We start from the raw sequence: 18,578 nt of genomic DNA, 5'->3' as shown, positions 1-18,578 counted from the left end.
CACAAAGCTGACAGCAGCTATACATGGCCCTGTTTCCACTAAGTGGTACGGTATGGTTCGGTATGGGTCACCTTTATCAGGCTTGGGTCTCAACTGCCCCAGGGTACCAAATGTATTCTTGTGGTGGGCGTGGTGTTCGGCAGAAAGTTTTAGTCACTCGCTCGAGAAAATGTCTACAGTAAAGCTGTACGGGTCGCTCACATATCATATGAGAAGCACTTCTCACAAAACAGATGCTTTATACACACAAATACTTGTGTATAAAGGTTTATTACTAACCTGAACATGATATAAAACGTCTGCCATTATAAACAATAAATAATGCAACACATACAGACCCTTACAGCCTCTAATATGATACCACTTATAGAAAAACTACACACAACAGACATTTAGTCCTTATTTGGGTTCAAAAACAACATGAAATATAGCCAACAGTCAGAGCAAACCTCTCATCTGCGTCTGTAATCTTCAGCAGCACATGTAGCCTCTGTTAGAGAGTAACTCCGTCATTCCCAGTTCAGAATAGTCCAGAAGATGATGATTATTAAACATGGCAGTGTGTTCATCTTTTAGGTTGCTGAAAGAATCATTTCCTCCTTTGTTTTGCTTCACTCTCGAGTTTGTCCGTTTCTGAAAGGATCAGATGTCTGTAGCTCTTCAATAATCATGCGCACGTTACTATTTTCAGCTCAAGAAGTTCCCAATTTCAAATATAGACGCATGGCGAGCGATCGCGAGCTTTCTGGAAAAAGTGAAACCACTTGTGCTCATAGACTACCTCGTAAACAACAAGAGTACATACGGCAGATTCAGCTCTTCTTCTTGGATTTGTGGCTGTTCATCAGGATATCTACAAGGTTTGTTTGAGCTCAGGTCGAGCATGGCTGCTATTAAATGTATATATTATAATGATGTAATGTCTCAGCTAAGTATTTAAAAGTGGCGCTTCCTTTGTTTTCATTCTCCTGGCTTGTGCACGCGCTAGTGATGTTTCTCTGTAAGCCAATAGCGTTCAGTTGTGCTTGTTGCTCCGCCTTTTTGGTACCATTTTGTTGTGCTAGGTGCCCTTTGGAAAGGGTACCCAAAAAGTGGTAAAGTATGGTTCACTTTTTGGTATCTTTTACTAGTGGAAACAGGCGTACCGAACCAAACCGAACCACTTAGTGGAAATGGGCCATTTATAACTTTGTTACAATAAATTCATCATAGGCTCATTGTGGATACATACCCCCGTATACATTTCTGGAGAGCGTGAATTATGTAGCCAGAGGTACGGTGGCGGTATGATGCTGTTTCTTTCCACGCTACCATCTGACTGCTTACGAACGGCTTTCCCGCTGTTACGTTTGCCCAGTAAGTCGCCATATATGTCGCAGATTTGACCGCAAGAGAAATTCGAGATCTGAAAAAGTGTACACAGCGGTCTCTAGTAAATTCTCGAAAACAAAAACTGCAAATAAACATACCTCCTGGGACGTATTTGGCGCTCTCCAGAAATCTATACAGGAGTACACTCCAATAATGAGCCTGGGTTGTTTTTTTTTTTGTAGTGTTTAGATATCCAAATATCCAAAACTTCTTGCAGAAATATTGTCTTGTTTTGAGCATTAATGAGTCAAAATGAAGAGAGTTTTTCATTAAAGCAGGGGTTTTCAAAGTGTGAGGCGCGCCTCCCCTGGGGGGCGCCAGAGCATGTCAGGGGAGGCGCGGGAAAAAATATAATATAATGAAAATATAATTATTAAGTTTAATTATTATATGTATTTTTTATTATATTTAAACGTTTTAATTAAACAAAGCAAAAAAAATAATACGTCAAATATAAGAAAACCTTTTTTACCCAGACCCACAATGGGTCGGTTTCTGAGACCCCCCGATTCAAAGATGTAATGAAGTTCACGGCCCTTTGGCCGCCGGGAAGAAGGAGGCGGAGAACCGACGCAGTTTTAAAATGATTTATTAATAACAGTGACGGCACAAACGGACGGCAGCTCCTCACGGAGACTGCCGTCAAACTAAAAGCAAAAGTAAAATATGTCCGGGTTCGGTCCTCTCTCGGCTTCCTCTGCCCTCGTTCCTCATTTTATGATCCAGTGCTCTTTCCGTGGGATCTGAGGCAGGTGCGCACCGCAGGTGTATCTATCCACTTACGCGGTGGCCTCACTCCGTTCCCACGGCTCTCGGCCACGCCCCCTCGCCACAAAATCCTTCAAGTTCAGGGCTTAAACCCAAAAGACGACGATATGATGGTCAGTATTTGAGTTTAGGATTTACGTGGACAGGGCCAGCTGATGAACCACGACCTTTATGTGTGGTTTGTCAAAACATTTTTTGAGACCCGCTAAACCCGCTAAACTTCGACTGTTTTGACTAGGATGGACAGTTCTTGGATCTGTTCTATTCATATTGAACCATCATCCTTGTTTTAAAAACATTATATTAAAATACTTGTTATTACTCTGTAAATAATTGACCTTTCATGCAAATGATGATAAAAGTGAGTTAACAGTCTGACATCTGTCTGTGTCTTTATATGTATATATATATATATATATGTGTGTGTGTGTGTGTGTGTGTGTGTGTGTGTGTGTGTGCGTGTGTGCGTGTGTGTGTGTGTTTGTGTGTGTGTGCGTGTTTGTGTGCGTGCGTGCGTGCGTGTGTGTTTGGGAGGAGGGGGGCGCCAATGGATGAGTTGTGTCAAAAGGGAGGCCCACTGTCTTAGACTTTGAAAAACCCTGCATTAAAGCAAGTAAAGTAATCTGCACAATAATCCTGCTTTCGCTTTGAAATACGTTTGTTTTTCTTACCCTGTTGGCATTGGAGTTTTAGAATAGAAACAAGACAACAACTGTAGTAAGTAAGAAAATGTTCTAATGTTTTCTTTTAGGATAGTCCCCATAACCCTACATTTAAACAAAAAATGTATTAAATATATAATTTAAAATCCAGTTCTGAGACAATGTTCCAGTTCTCCTCAAGTAGCGAGGAAAACTTTTATACAACTCTCAGAAACGTCGACCAGATACACTGTCCTTAACCCAACTTCCACATTTCCCATTAAATCTACACATTTGCGTGGAGGATACAGTGAAGTTTCTGGAACATTCAGATAAGGATTGTAATTTTGCAAACCAGTGCACTTTGTGTCGGCCACTAATGGAGTAAATAATTACAGACGCAGCCTGCCATAAATCTGATTAGCTGAAGAAGCTACCGGAAGACCACTGCTGTAATTATATAGACCGCAGAATAATATTAATCCACGAAATATTCTTCTTGCAATCTGTCCGGAGCATTAGATTATCACTGCCGAAAGGGAAACGTTGTTATAATTGTGATTTGGATTAATAATAATGACCTTCGGCCTTAAAAGATAGCATGTGGGGTTTTAAATTAGCGCTCGGATATTGGTACAGCAGGATTTCGTTTTAGTTTTAGTCTTGTTTTTAAGTCTAAATGTCTACAAATTCTTAAATCAAGAAGCATTATCTAGACAAGCAAGAACTATTGTGTAGTTTTCAGAGGTAATGAGCCAAAACTAAGTGAGTTTTACCTTAAAACAAGCAAAGTAACGCTTCTTCAAAGCAAAAACAAGATTATTTTGCTTGTTTCAAGGAAAAAATCTATTAATTTTGACTCATTATTTCTGAAAACAAGACAATATTTCTTGTTTGTCAAAAAATGATGCTTGATTTAAGGAGTTTTAGACTAGAAACAAGACTAAACTCTAATTAAGACATTTTTTCCCCTTTATATATAGCATGTAGGTACTAATGAATGCATATGTTTTCTTCTCCTGGAGTATAATGTGATTTTCTATTTTAGCTGCCGCTGGCTCAGTGACTATAAATATGTACAATGACTCACGATGTATTTATACACATACACTATGGACGTATGCTTTTCTGTTTTGCTTTTGAAATGTCTTTAACACTTAGTATAGTAAAACCAACATAGGCTTGTTGTGGATACGCACCCCTATATACATTTCTGTAGCCAGGGGTATGTATGGCTGTATTTCGTCTTTAAAACCAGCGCTACTGAGAAGTATGATGCCACTGATGGCTTCTGTTTTTGTGTCCGTGGTACCCGCTGACCATTTACTTTCGTGTGGACCGCTTTAGGGCTGTTACCAGTTTGCCCAGTGGCTCGCCGGGTATGTCACGGACTTGAGATGCAGAGAGGAGTTGACAGCGATGAGGGGGTTCTAGTCCAGCGAAGAACGATTCCAGAAAGCAGGAAAAATAAAAGCCAAAAATAAATTAAACAAGTAAATAACAGGGTGAGAACGTGGTAAGATCTGAAAACGTGGTAAAAATCAGCCGAGGGCTTTTCTTTTTCTGCATTGCTTTTGAAAACACTGTCGGTTGGGTTTAGGGAAGAGGGTGGGCCGGGGGGATCTGTTGGTCAGTCAGTCGACAGCGGCCTCTGGTGGATTTACATGAGAATAGCAGGCAGAAATGGCACTCTTGAGAACAATTTGGGATCTAAAAAAGCGTACACAGCGGCCTCTGGTGGATCTGCTAAAACAAAAACTCCAAAAAAATGCAGCTCCTGGGACGCATTTTGCGCTCTCCAGAAATGCATACAGGGGTACGTATCAATAATGATCCTGCGTTAGGCAAAACCTAGCATACTGATACATGGAAGACATGTTTTATTTTAATATTATGTTTTGGCAACACTTTAGTTTAAGTTATAAATCACACCATTCACTGCTGTCTTATTACCTGCCTAATATTACGATATGAAGTGTTTAATGGCATTTATAAAGTGTAATCTTATTTTACATCCCTAATCCTGACCAATATCTAAACCCAACTAATTGATTAGCAGTATATTGAGCTAAAAGTCATTGTTAATGGATTATTAATAGCGTGAACTGTACATTAAAATAAGGTTTGAGCTTTTTATGATTAATTCATCTCCGGCTCATTACAACATACCCCTGTATACATTTCTGGAGAGCACCTAAAACGTTCCAGGAGGCTGTTTGCAGTTTTCACAAATCCACTAGAGGGCGATATGTACGCTTTTTCAGATCTCAACTTTCTATCGGGCCATTCGAGCCTCACGTATATCCACCAGAGGCCTTTGTAAACTGACTGACTTACCGACCGACCGACTGACCTAAAAAACCCCAATGATGTCCATTTCTTAAACCCAACCAACAGTGTTTTCAAAAGAAATCCAGAAAAAGAAAAGTCTGATTTTTACCACGTTTTCAGATCTTTCCACATTCTCACCCCGCTATTTACTTGTTTAGTTTCCTTTTTGCCTTTTGTTTTTGTTTTACCTGCTTTCTGGAAGCGTTCTTTGTCAGACTCAAATCGCGTCAGCTGCTAGCGTGAAAATCATAATTCCCTGTAGCATTCGTTTTAAAGGCGCAATGCAGCAATATGTACCTCTGGCTACATAACTCACGCTCTCCAGAAATGCATACAGGGGTACATTTTCAAAATTAGCCTACGCTGCACAATTTAAAAGTGACTGCACGTAAATGATTTATAGTTTATCATATAAAAATTAATATTTTTTTATATGATTTATTTATATTTATATTTTTAAATGTTTGAGGTCAGGAGGACCCCAAGCAACCTAACTGTGATATTTTGGGGGCTGCTCTAGGGTTAAACAGTAAAACACACACACACACACACTAAACAGTGTTTCATTCACTCCTTCAAGTGGACTATGTTAGTGGACTGATGTGAGGAATATTGAATGAGGGTATAGGGGGTGATTTTGAACATATATATGGGTGAGTGTAGAGACTATGGGCATTGAGGGAGTAATGGGAGATGTAGAAAAGGGCACAAAAGAGCTCTCGCAGTCGGAAACTTCTCAACCTTTTCTCTTTACGATGTGCAAGAAAATTATATTCCTGGCACAGAGAGAGAGAGAGAGAGAGAGAGAGAGAGCAGAATGCAATTTAACATTAGAGTGGGTTTAAAAGAGACTCGCAGTGAGCGCTACAGTCCAACACTGCAAAAAATAAATTAAAATAAAATAAAAAAAAATGACTTTTTGTCTTGTTTTTAGTCCAGAATCTAATATTTCTTAAATCAAGAATCATTTTATAGGCTTATTTTAGAAAAGAAAATTAGAAAATTAGTTTTTGTAAATGACCTCCTATGTAGTGTGTATGACGTGAATGAACACATCCAGCTGAGGGTTCAATCTGAAAGTGCAGCATGTTTAAAGCTATTGATTGACTCAGAGTCGAATAAATGAATCGAGTTGGGTTCGGATCTTTTGTTTAATCGCATCAACGTTGATATGGTATGAATATATCTGTGTTGTTCTAATGCAGTGGTTCTCAAACTGTGGTACGTGTACCACAAGTGGTACGCGGGCTTCCTTCTAGTGGTACGCGGAGGAATGAAATATGGCATGTACATGCTACATATATTTCAAAATTGATCAACAATGATGTATATAGTATGCCATATATGACATATAGCTTATATTTCTGAGGTAATTTGCCACATTTTTTAACTGTGCAGAGTTGTAGCTGCTTTACTGGGCCTACTATACTACTGTATTTCAATACTGCTCTTTTCGGTGGTACTTGGAGAGATAATTTTTTTCTGAGGTGGTACTTGATGAAAAAAATTTGAGAACCACTGCTCTAATGTATAAATATATACTTAAAAGAGTACAAATATAAACATATACTTGTAAATATATTTAGGGTGAAGACAAAACGGTCAGCCTTATAGTAGAATGTGTTTGGAAATTCAACTGTACACTGCCTGACTAAAGTCTTGAGGTGGATCTCAGTTGTAGGAGCAGCAAATAATATCTGGACTTCTAGTTGATGATGTGTGAAAGTGTCAGAAGGTGGATTTCTCTGCTGGATCATCTGCTGATCTGCATCTGACAAAAGACAGAAGACCTACTGGAACCAGCATGGACCAAGATTCTCACAGAAATCAGTCAAGTTTGGTGAAGGAGAACTCATGGTTTGGGGCTCATTCAGTATGGGGGCGTGCAAGAGATCTGCAACATCACCAGCATGAGATATCAAGACGTCTGTGCTGCCCATTACATTACAAACCACAGCAGAGGGACAATTCTCCAGCAGGATAGCGCTCCTGCTCATACTTCAGCCTCCACATCAAAGCACCTGAAGGTCAAGCTGCTGCAGGATTGGCCAGCCCAGTCACCAGACATGAACATTATTGAGCATGATAAAGGAGGAGGCGTTAAAGATGAACACAAAGACTCTTGATGAACTCTGGGATCCTGCTGAAGGCTTTCTTCTTCATTCCAGATGACTTTATTAATCAGTGATGTGAGTCATGTCAGAGATGTATGGATGCAGTCCTCCAAGCTCATGATGGAGTCGGACACAATCTTCATTCTGTCTCCACTGCAGCAGGACTTTATATTCTATACTGGACATTATTTCTGTTCAGTGATGAGACTTTAGTCTGAGCAGAGTCAGAGCGCACTGTCCTCATCAAATCAGTCAACATTAAGACATGATCAGATTTATTGAGCTCAAATCAGCAAAATCTAGAGGCCTTCACCTTTCATAGACACACTTCTGACACCAAATCATCAACTAGAAGTCAAGCTATTACTGGTTGTTACTAAAACTTGAATAAGCGACAAGACTTTTGTCAGGTAGTGTCTATTATTTAAAATTAATTAGTGTAATAATTAAAATAATAATAATAATACTAAAAATAATACCACATATGCATCTTATGTATCATAAAAATACAGTATAAACAAATAACAAATGTAATTATGTTTATTGGTTGATATAAAAATAAAGTTTTCTTAATGTTACATGATAATATAGTTGTTATTTTAAAAATTGGATGGTCGAATATGTTTGTAGACTATTTAAAAAAAATATGAATTATATAAAAATATATTTTAATATATAATGTAGGTTTTATTTATCTTAAATCTTTTTTTACCATGTGGGAAAGAAAGCATAGTGAATGCTAAAGTCTGATGTCCTTGACAGTAGCCTTCAGTCATGCTAAAATAGACAGAGGAATGTTCAAATTATGTAACCTTGAAATGACAAAACATCTCTCTGAAATCCGCTTGAACAGTCTATTCTGGGAGTAAACTGAGTTCGGTTGAAAGCAGGACATTTGTAGTTATGATTGCTGGCTTTCGAAAATAGATGTACTGCAGTAAAACTATTCAAACCCGGCTGTTTCCTCCATCATAAAGACCAAATGAAAGTCTCGCTCGTCGGTTCTCATGCGTTTATTTGTGTTTACAGACATCATGTACTCCTGCACACTCATCTATATAATCTAGCTTTTCCTCAAGATCTGAAGTTAGTTTTTTATTCTTCTTTTCACCATATGCATGCGTGCATACAGTATTGTGACTTATGTTAAAGGTGACCCATTATTTACATAAGATGTGAGATGAGCCTCTGATGGGTGTGTAGTGAAGTTTGAGCTGAGAATAGCACGCGGATAATAAACTCTCTGCAACTGCCCCTTTCAGGCTTTGATCCTAATTGTGGCATTTTGGCGACTGTCGCTTTAAATGCAAATGAGATTGTGCTCTTTTCAGAAGGGGGCGGAGCTACAAATGCCTGTGTGTCAGCATAATGGCAGATTCAAAACAACTATAAATGTGAAAAAAAAAAACTGCAAATATCAAACGTGCATTCGGCAAGTCATGCTCGTTATGGATACGTACTCCTGTGTACATTTCTGGAGAGCGCTAAAAACATCCCAGGAGCTATTTTTTTTTTTTGCAATTTTTTCCTCACCCTAACTTTACCCTAATTACCGTAGTTAAGCGGTTAAATGTCACTTTAAGCTGAACACTAGTGTCTTGAAGAATATCCAGTCTAATATTATCTACTGTCATCATGACAGAGAGAAAAGAAATCAGTTATTAGAAATGAGTTATTAAAACTACTATATTTAGAAATGTGCTGAAGAAGACCACTTAAACAGATTTTGCGGATAAAATATACAGGACAGATAATAATTCTGCATAGTTTACAGTTCTGGATATAACGTCCTCAACAATCTCTCAGGCACTCTGACAGCCGAGAGCACTGGGAGGGAAGGTTATATTATGTTATACTGTGCCTTTGTCTCCTGCCTTTCGGTCTCACTCTTGAATAAAAGCCTGTGTGTTAAATTACAAACACGGAAACTTCCTGCAGGGCGACCCGGTCCTTGACCCAGTTACAAACAACCCGTCTGATAGGAGTGTTTGAAGCCTGAGTTACACCATGCAGATCAGTGAATGTCATGAAGTCCATAATGATTATCATTCATTCATTTTCAGCTTAGTTCCTTTGTAAATCAGGGGTCGCCACAGCGGAATGAACCACCAACTTATCCAGTATATCTTTAATGCAGCGGATGCAAGTACTGGGAAACACCCATACACACTCATTCACACACATACACTACAGCCAATTTAGTTGATCAGTTCCCCCATAGCACATGTGTTTGGACTGTAACTGGAGCACATGGAGTAAACCCACGCCAACACAGGGAGAACATGCAAACTCCACACAGAAACACCAACTGATCCAGCCGGGACTCGAACCAGCGTTTCTCCCTTAATATTGTTTATTTTATTCCTCCATCCTCAAGCTGTCTCATTAGCATGTGTCCTGAAGTGAATTGGCCACATCCTCCAATGAGCAGCTCTGAATGTGAATCATTAACATCGTCACCGATCAGACAGGTATTGATTCTACAGGATCAATCACGCCTCATTACCTTCGTCTTCTCTAATATCTCATATTCCTGCATATTAATGATCAGAAAAGCCTCAATAATGCTGAGCTGAGGACAGAAAAGTTAGCACTGTGGCCTCACTGCATGAAGGTCGCTGGTTCGAGTCCCAGATAGGCCAGTTGGTGTTTCTGTGTGGAGTTTGCATGTTCTCCCTGCGTTGGTGTGTCTGGGTGCTCCGGTCCAAACACATGCACTATAGGTGAATCGATGAACTAAATTGGGTGTAGTTTATGAGTGTGTGTGTGAGAATGTGTGTGTTTGGGTGTTTCCCAGAACTGGGTTGCAGCTGACAGTGCATCCGCTGTGTAAAACATATTCAGTGTATGATGTTAAATGCTTCCAGATATTGAGAGAAATCCAGATTGAGAAAAGTCCTGGAGAAGAAAACTAGACAACAAACATGTCGATGCTTGGCAACATCCGTGCAAACGCACACTTTCTGACTGCAACGAAACTGACCAATCACAAACAAGCTTGAACTTTGTCTATCAGTGACTGACAAGCATTGACATGTTCAGATCCTGATCTTGACACTCAATATCTGACAGCGTTTAGACTCTCGGATTAAGTGTACAATTACATCTCTCTCCACCTGCATGCTCTCTCAGTAAAAGCCTTAAAGGTGCTGTTTGTTTGTTTTTGACTCTTCTAAATCATTAAAACACCACAATATGTGTGCAGAGTTTCAGAAAAAGGCCAATCAAACATCTGTAAATCAATGCTGCAGTCAGTTATTCTGCCTTGAGAATGTGCGTTCTGTTTTGGAATGTCTGTCTCTGCTTTGATCTCTGTAACTCCGCCCACTGACAGTTTAATCAATTATTTTTCAGCACTCTAGGTTGCCAGATGCTGGAAAACAGCGTATGTCATTAAAGTCATAAAGGCCCTGCTGCAACCAGCTCCAACAAAATGGTAAGGGTTTTGGTCTATTTCATAAGTATTAAAGCTCTTTAAGATTGTAGTACATGCTGAGTCACTGATATTTGCTTTGTGATATATAGTCACAGTTCAACATTTGTATTTAAACTATATGTTATTTTATTTTAAGTTTTGAGCTGAACTATCTGCTTCTGCTTTCAGTATGGCAGTGAGAGTGACGTACAATAATGTTCAAACTCACATTGGGAGCATTTAACACTGAATAAAGCCCATAATCAGTACCTGAGGGTGATCATTGTCATAGTAGTTTACGCTGTTTTTTCAGCTATGATAATAAAAATAGAAGCGGCTTCTATAATAGAAATTTCAGGTGATGGTTAAGTTAGTAACTCCTTTAAACATGGAAAATAAGCCTTTTATCACATGTGATAGTTAAAAGTAAGGACACTGTGTAGCCTCAATAGTTAGTCATACTTGCTCATGTTTGTGTGGTCAATCTGGCAACCTGTCTTTGCGTAGAGTCATTGGATAATGGGCCAGGTGAAATAACCCTCCCCAGTGTTTTAAATTGAGACTGCAAGACCTAATTCAACTCTACATACCGCACGTTTAAAGAGGAAAATTCATATCCTTTTCTTAATTTTAATCATTTTGTGGCAAGTATCCCTTCAGTCTTATACACATCAGGCTTCCAATAAACCTTTATTCTGCAATAATAACCACATCAATGTACTTTATCCCTAGTGTACTGCAAGTACTTCTTAGTACGCCAGTGCTGTTCAGATGCATGTTTGTCTTCTCTTGTGCGTCAGACAGCAAACATGAAGAGATGAGATGATGCATGCGTAATGAGCCGAGGAAATGGACCATATGACTGTCTGTCACTCTGTTTGATATGTAATTCATCCACTGTCATACGCGAGATGCTGTATTTAGACTGCGTCAGGATGATGCCGCACAGCAGGTGGGATGTGTCTTTCAAATGTCAAAGAGATGCTATAAGAAGACTGAAGATTCCTGCTCATCTTCCTACATCAGTTACTAGAAGTCCTCTAAATGGACACTCATGTCTTTAGTGACTTTAGTGTCTGTAAGCTTTGTGTTTTTGACTGTTTGTCTCCATCTAGTGTCTGAATAATGCGCAGGTTAGTGTATACTCCATCAGCTGTTGTAGTTTGTGTTGTGTTTTTGACTGTTTGTCTCCATCTAGTGTCTGAATAATGCACAGGTTAGTGTATACTCCATCAGCTGTTTTAGTTTCTGTTGTGTTTTTGTCTGTTTGTCTCCATCTAGTGTCTGAATAATGCGCAGGTTAGTGTATACTCCATCAGCTGTTTTAGTCTCTGTTGTGTTTTTGACTGTTTGTCTCCATCTAGTGTCTGAATAATGCGCAGGTTAGTGTATACTCCATCAGCTGTTTTAGTTTCTGTTGTGTGTTTGACTGTTTGTCTCCATCTAGTGTCTGAATAATGCGCAGGTTAGTGTATACTCCATCAGCTGTTGTAGTTTGTGTTGTGTTTTTGACTGTTTGTCTCCATCTAGTGTCTGAATAATGCACAGGTTAGTGTATACTCCATCAGCTGTTTTAGTTTCTGTTGTGTTTTTGTCTGTTTGTCTCCATCTAGTGTCTGAATAATGCGCAGGTTAGTGTATACTCCATCAGCTGTTTTAGTCTCTGTTGTGTTTTTGACTGTTTGTCTCCATCTAGTGTCTGAATAATGCGCAGGTTAGTGTATACTCCATCAGCTGTTTTAGTTTCTGTTGTGTGTTTGACTGTTTGTCTCCATCTAGTGTCTGAATAATGCGCAGGTTAGTGTATACTCCATCAGCTGTTTTAGTTTCTGTTGTGTTTTTGACTGTTTGTCTTCATCTAGTGTCTGAATAATGCGCAGGTTAGTGTATACTCCATCAGCTGTTTTAGTTTCTGTTGTGTTTTTGACTGTTTGTCTCCATCTAGTGTCTGAATAATGCACAGGTTAGTGTATACTCCATCAGCTGTTGTAGTTTCTGTTGTTTTTTTGACTGTTTGTCTCCATCTAGTGTCTGAATAATGCGCAGGTTAGTGTATACTCCATCAGCTGTTTTAGTTTCTGTTGTTTTTTTGACTGTTTGTCTCCATCTAGTGTCTGAATAATGCGCAGGTTAGTGTATACTCCATCAGCTGTTTTAGTTTCTGTTGTTTTTTTGACTGTTTGTCTCCATCTAGTGTCTGAATAATGCGCAGGTTAGTGTATACTCCATCAGCTGTTTTAGTTTCTGTAATCATTGTGTTTTTTCGTTGCATATTTCTTAAATTGTTCAGATAACTAAACATTTTAATTTTACACAAAAACAACCTGAGTAAATGCAAATGTTTACTAATGTTTTAAATAAAGGGGAAAGAGGCAGTGATTCTACCTGGAAAATGCATTACCCTATAAATCTAATAACTGCTTGTCAATGCAAACTCAGAAATAGAGGCAAATTATCACTGTGTGGTGGGAATAAAGCTAAATGTGCCTCAATGTTGTCTACTGCGAATTTCAAACAATTGATTTCAAGCTAAAAAAAAAAATTAATGCATCAGGAGTGTGAATATTATTGAACTGATATATTTACTAAAAACAATATTTTAGTCACAGAACATCTTAAGAAATGGAAATAAAATATATTTAAATGGATGCAAAATATTGGAAAAAAAATCAAACAGTAAAATTTCAACTAGATTTTTATCTTTTTTTTTTTTTTACTCTTGAATTTAGCTTTTTTTTATGAATTTATTTATTTTTATTTATATTTCTCCCCTACCATACAAATGTGGGTGGACTAATTTTGTTATCATCAAGTTATTGTGTTAGATTATCTCCAGATTTGGCTTTAGCACTAACTAATCTACTGCATATGCACAGATAACAATGTAAAGCTTCCTGTAGAGCATCTGAATTTAAATGAGAGATTTGTGAGGGGTGATCTCATGTATGTTGAGCACTGTATCTGTTGTGGTTTAGACATATGACCTGCTTTAATAGAGACATTTAAGAGATTTTCACCCTTACAGGTCTTCTGAACCGTCAAAATACTGAGCCCGGTGTTTAGTGACACGTCAGACGATTATAAATATTCATGAGACAGCATGTCCTGACCCTACAAGGAGCCGCTTCACTTTAATTATTCATGACAGCACGAACCGCTATGACAGACACTTCAGACGGTGAGCTCTCATACAATAACTGAGGAAAATCATCCATGCATCGCCACTGAGTGTTTTTGCTTTGTAAGATTCTGTGATCATATACAGTTGAAGACTGAGACATTTCTCACAGTATTTCTGATAATATTTGTTCTTCTGGATAAAGTCTGATTGGTTTTATTTCGGCTAGAATAAAAGCAGTTTTAAAGCCATTTTAAGCTCAATATTATGAGCAATATTAGTGTTGGATTGTCTCCAGAACAAACCACTGTTATATAATGACTTGCCTAATTACCCTAATTTTATCCTAATTACCCTAGTGAAGCCTTTACATGTCACTTTAAATGTCACACAAAATTAATAATTAGTTAATTTAAATGAATTGCTTAATTAAAAATAATTTAAATAAAGTAGTTATTTAAAAGTAAATGAATAATTAAATAATTAAAATAAATTAGTTAATTAAAATAAATGAATAAATAAAAATTTTTGTAAATTAGTAATTAAAATAAATGAATAATTAAATAATGAAAATAAATTAGTTAATTCAAATAAATTGATAAATAAATTATTAAAATAAATTAATTACTTAAACTTAATGAATAAATAAATATTTAAAATAAATTAGTTAATTAAAATAAATGAATAAATAAATATTTAAAATAAATTAGTTAATTAAAATAAATGAATAAATAAATATTTAAAATAAATTTGTTAATTAAAATAAATGAATAAATAAATATTTAAAATAAGTTTGTTAATTAAAATAAATGAATAAATAAATATTTAAAATAAATTAGTTAATTAAATAAATGAATAAATAAATATTTAAAATAAATTAGTTAATTAAAATAAATGAATAAATAAATATTTAAAATAAATTAGTTAATTAAAATAAATTGATAAATAAATTATTAAAATAAATTAATTACTTAAATTAAATGAATAAATAAACAAAAGCCTCTACATGTCACTTTAAGCTGAACACTAGTGTCTTGAAGAATATCTAGTCTAATATTATGTGCTGTCATCATGACAAAGAGGAAATAAATCAGTTATTAGAGATGAGTTATTAACATTATCATTATTAGAAATGTGTTGAAGGAAATCTCTGCGAATACTTTTGACTTCAACTGTATCTGGAGTCTTAGACGATCCTTTACAGCTTCATAAGTGATCATTCTACACAAAGCAAGACGAGCTTTAAAACAGTTCAAAGGCCCAACAGTGTATTCATGTCTATTTTTCGACGCACAGCACAAATGCAAACGGCTGTGCATTTATTAGTGAATTAAATGGTCGAGGCCGCGGGGTATATTGTACAGTGAGCCTACAATAGCATGTATAATGTACTTGCATCTTGTTGCATGTAATGGTAATTTTCCGTGAGGATTTGCGCGGAGCTTTGATATGTTTCACTCAATGCGAGTGAAATAACACGGCCTGAATTTTAATATCTGCGTTTCTTTTCTGCTCTTGTACTGTAAAGCTGAACAACTTTAACAGCGTTTATTTTTTTCAGAATGTGACAGCTCATTTCAATGTAAATATTTTTGATGAAAGCAAATTTCAATTCAAGTCTGTTTGTAAAGCTCTTTTCACAATAGCTGTTGTTTAAAAAACAGCCTAACAAAATGTGCACATCACTGCATTACAGATAACAGATTTGGAAAAGGTTCCTAGTTACCATTACTTTAACTAATCAACTAGTAACCAATAGCTTTTAACAGTTAAAGTGATTATATATGTCATCATTGCTAACCTGCAGTTAAGGGTTTACTATTCTATTTATTTTGGTTAACTAATTTATTTTAATTATTTTATTTATATAACTTATTTTAATTTATTGATTTTTATTATTTTTTTAATAATCTATTTAATTTAATTTCCGAATTTATTTGATTGATTTATTATTTTTTAATTAACTTATTTATATGAAGTATTTATTTATTAATTTATTTTAATTAACTATTTTATTTTAATTACTTATTTATTAATTTATTTTAATTAACTTATTTATTTATTTATTTATTGTAGCATTTTAATTAACTAATTTATTTTAATCATTTATTTGTTTACTTTAATTAACTAATTTAATTAAATTATTTATTTATTCATTTGTTTTAATTAACATTTTTTATTATTTATTTATTTATTTATTTTAATTGACTAATTAATTTTAATAATTTATTTATTTATTTTTAATTAACTAATTTATTTGAAGTGTTTATTTGTTCATTTATTTAATTACATAATTTTTTTATTTATTCATTTATTTAATTAAATAATTTATTTTTATAATTTATTTATTAATTTGTTTTAATTAACAAATTTATTTTAATTATTAGTGATTCATTTATTTTAATTAACTAATTTATTTGAAGTATTTATTTATTTATTCATTTATTTCAACCAACTGATATATTTTAATTATTTATCTATTCATTTATTTAATTACCTATTTTTTTTATCATTTTTTAATTAACTAATTTATTTGAAGTATCTAGTTATTAATCTATTTTTATTAACTAATTTATTTCAATTAATAATTTATTTATTTTAATTAACTAATTTATTTTTTTAAATTTTGTTTAACTAATTCAGTAATTTACCTTCAGCTTAGTCCCTTATTTATCAGGGTTTGCCACAGCGGAATGAACCGCCAATTTCTCCAGCATATGTTTTACGCAGGGGATGCCTATCCAACTGCAACCCAGTACTGGAAACCACCCACACACACTCATTCACACACACTTATACACTACAGACGAATTAGTTTTCCAATTCCCCTATAGTGCATGTGTTTGGACTGTGGGGGAAACCGGAGCACCCGGAGGAAACCCACGCCAACACGGGGAGAACATGCAAACTCCACACAGAAACGCCAACTGGCCCAACTAGGACTTGAACTGGCGACCGTCTTGTTAGTGCTAACCACTGAGCCACTGTGTGGCTCTTTTATTTAACAATAGTGTTTGTAGTAAAGCTGTGGTCATGTACTGCCCGTTCCATCCACCGATCATTAATGTACTGTGTGTCACATGTTTTCTGACCATAATCCCATAACTCGGGGCCGAGCAAAACTTATGTATGTTCAATTATATAACAAAGGCTTTCAATCAAAGTTTCTTCCTCGGGGCTCTAATACCTGAAGAAAAGATCTGGTGACAAATCACAGCTCCAGTCATGGTTTACCGCCACATCTCCATTCTCTCCATCATCTCAGAGCGTGATGTAATTTCCTCTCTTGTCAGCGGTGGACCTTCAACTCTTACTGCACCCGTGTCTGTATCACTTCAGGCACAGACGCATTTATCCCTATAACCAGAGAAATATAATAATAATATTGATAATAAATGATTTTTTAGCAAGGAATTTCTCACAGTATTTCCTCTATTATTTGTTCTTCTGGAGAAAGTCTTGTTTGCTTTATTTCGGCTAGAGTAAAAGCAGTTCTTAATTTTGAGAGGTCGGTGAGATTTTGAGATGGCAAAATAAACAGATGCAAGCATTTTTCATGGGGGTTGGGGGGGCAGTGATGCATGGCTTTCTGATTTAGGGTTGTAATATAGCGGCGCTCGTAAATGTGAGATGGCATTGAGGAGGCAGATCAAACCATTAGGAGTCATTTTCCACTGGTAATGGCGTTTAATAAGCGTGGATTACAGGTCATACAGGGGCACTGGATGCTGGAGATCTGCCGAAAACACACAGGTTTCCCCCACTGTCCAAACACATGCGCTATAGGGGAATTGATGAACAAACTTGGCCGTAGTGTATGAGCGTGTGTGTGTGTGTGTGTGTGTGTGAGTGAGTGTGTATGGCTGTTTCCCAGTACTGGGTAGCAGCTGGAAGGGCATTGGCTGCATAAAACATATGCTGGAATTGTTAGTGGGATTTATTTAATTATTTTTAATTAAATAATTTATTTTAATTACTTATTTATTGATTTATTTTAATAAACTTATGCATTTATTTATTTATTAGTGTATTTTAAGTAACTAATTTATTTTAATAATTTTAATTAACTCACTTATTTTTAATTGTTTATTTATTTATTCATTTATGTTAATTAACTTACGTATTTATTTATTCTGTATTGTAAATAACTAATTTATTTTAATTAACTAATTTATTTTTATAAATTATTTATTCATTTTAATTAACTAAATCAGGTGAAGTATTTATTTATTAATCTATTTTAATTAAAATTTATTTTTAATTAATTACTTATTTATGTATTTATTTTAATTAACTAGTTAAATTATTAATTCATTTATTTTAATTAAATTATTTATTTTAATTACTTATTTATTTGTTTTAATTGACTAATTTATTTACATTTTTTATTCATTCATTTATTTTAATTATCTAATTTATTTTAATAATTTTAATTACATAATTTATTTGAATCATTTACTTATTTATTTTTTATTAACAAATTTTAAAAATAAATATTTATTCATTCATTTTAATAAACTAATTTATTTGTATTATTTATTTTATTTAAATATTTTAATTAACTAAATTATTTTAATTATTTAATCATTCATTTATTTTAATTAAATTATTTATTTTAACTTATTTTTAATTAACTAATTTATTTATTTATTTATTTATTTATTTATTCATATATTTGAATTAACTAATTTGTTTTGATTATTTATTCATTTATTTGAATTAACTATTTTTTATATTTATTTATTCATTGAATTTAAGTAATTTATTTTAATAATTTATTTATCAATTTATTTGTATTAACTAATTTATTTTCATTATAT

The 18,578-nt window shown here is 35.0% G+C and overlaps 2 long non-coding RNA genes across 4 annotated transcripts in view; one reads left to right on the top strand and one right to left on the bottom strand.

Moving 5' to 3' along the window:
• Positions 1–18,578, top strand: part of LOC147846149 (uncharacterized) — a 264,765-nt gene that overhangs the window by 47,401 nt on the left and 198,786 nt on the right. For all 3 annotated transcript variants that reach the window (XR_015481496.1, XR_015481494.1, XR_015481495.1), the window contains exon 3: positions 10,580–10,661. This is a non-coding gene — a long non-coding RNA (uncharacterized LOC147846149). The remainder of the gene's footprint in view (positions 1–10,579; positions 10,662–18,578) is intronic.
• LOC147846150 (uncharacterized) overlaps positions 8,493–18,578 on the bottom strand; it is a 145,501-nt gene continuing 135,415 nt past the window's right edge. Inside the window, exon 3 of the long non-coding RNA XR_015481498.1 lies at positions 8,493–8,517. This is a non-coding gene — a long non-coding RNA (uncharacterized LOC147846150). The remainder of the gene's footprint in view (positions 8,518–18,578) is intronic.

The sequence above is a fragment of the Danio rerio genome, chromosome 3 (assembly GCF_052040795.2).
Source record: "Danio rerio strain M-AB ecotype USA chromosome 3, GRCz13ab, whole genome shotgun sequence".
NCBI lineage: Eukaryota > Metazoa > Chordata > Actinopteri > Cypriniformes > Danionidae > Danio > Danio rerio.
The sequence above is the reverse complement of the archived record's forward strand: the minus strand, read 5'-3'. Positions and strand labels throughout refer to the sequence as shown.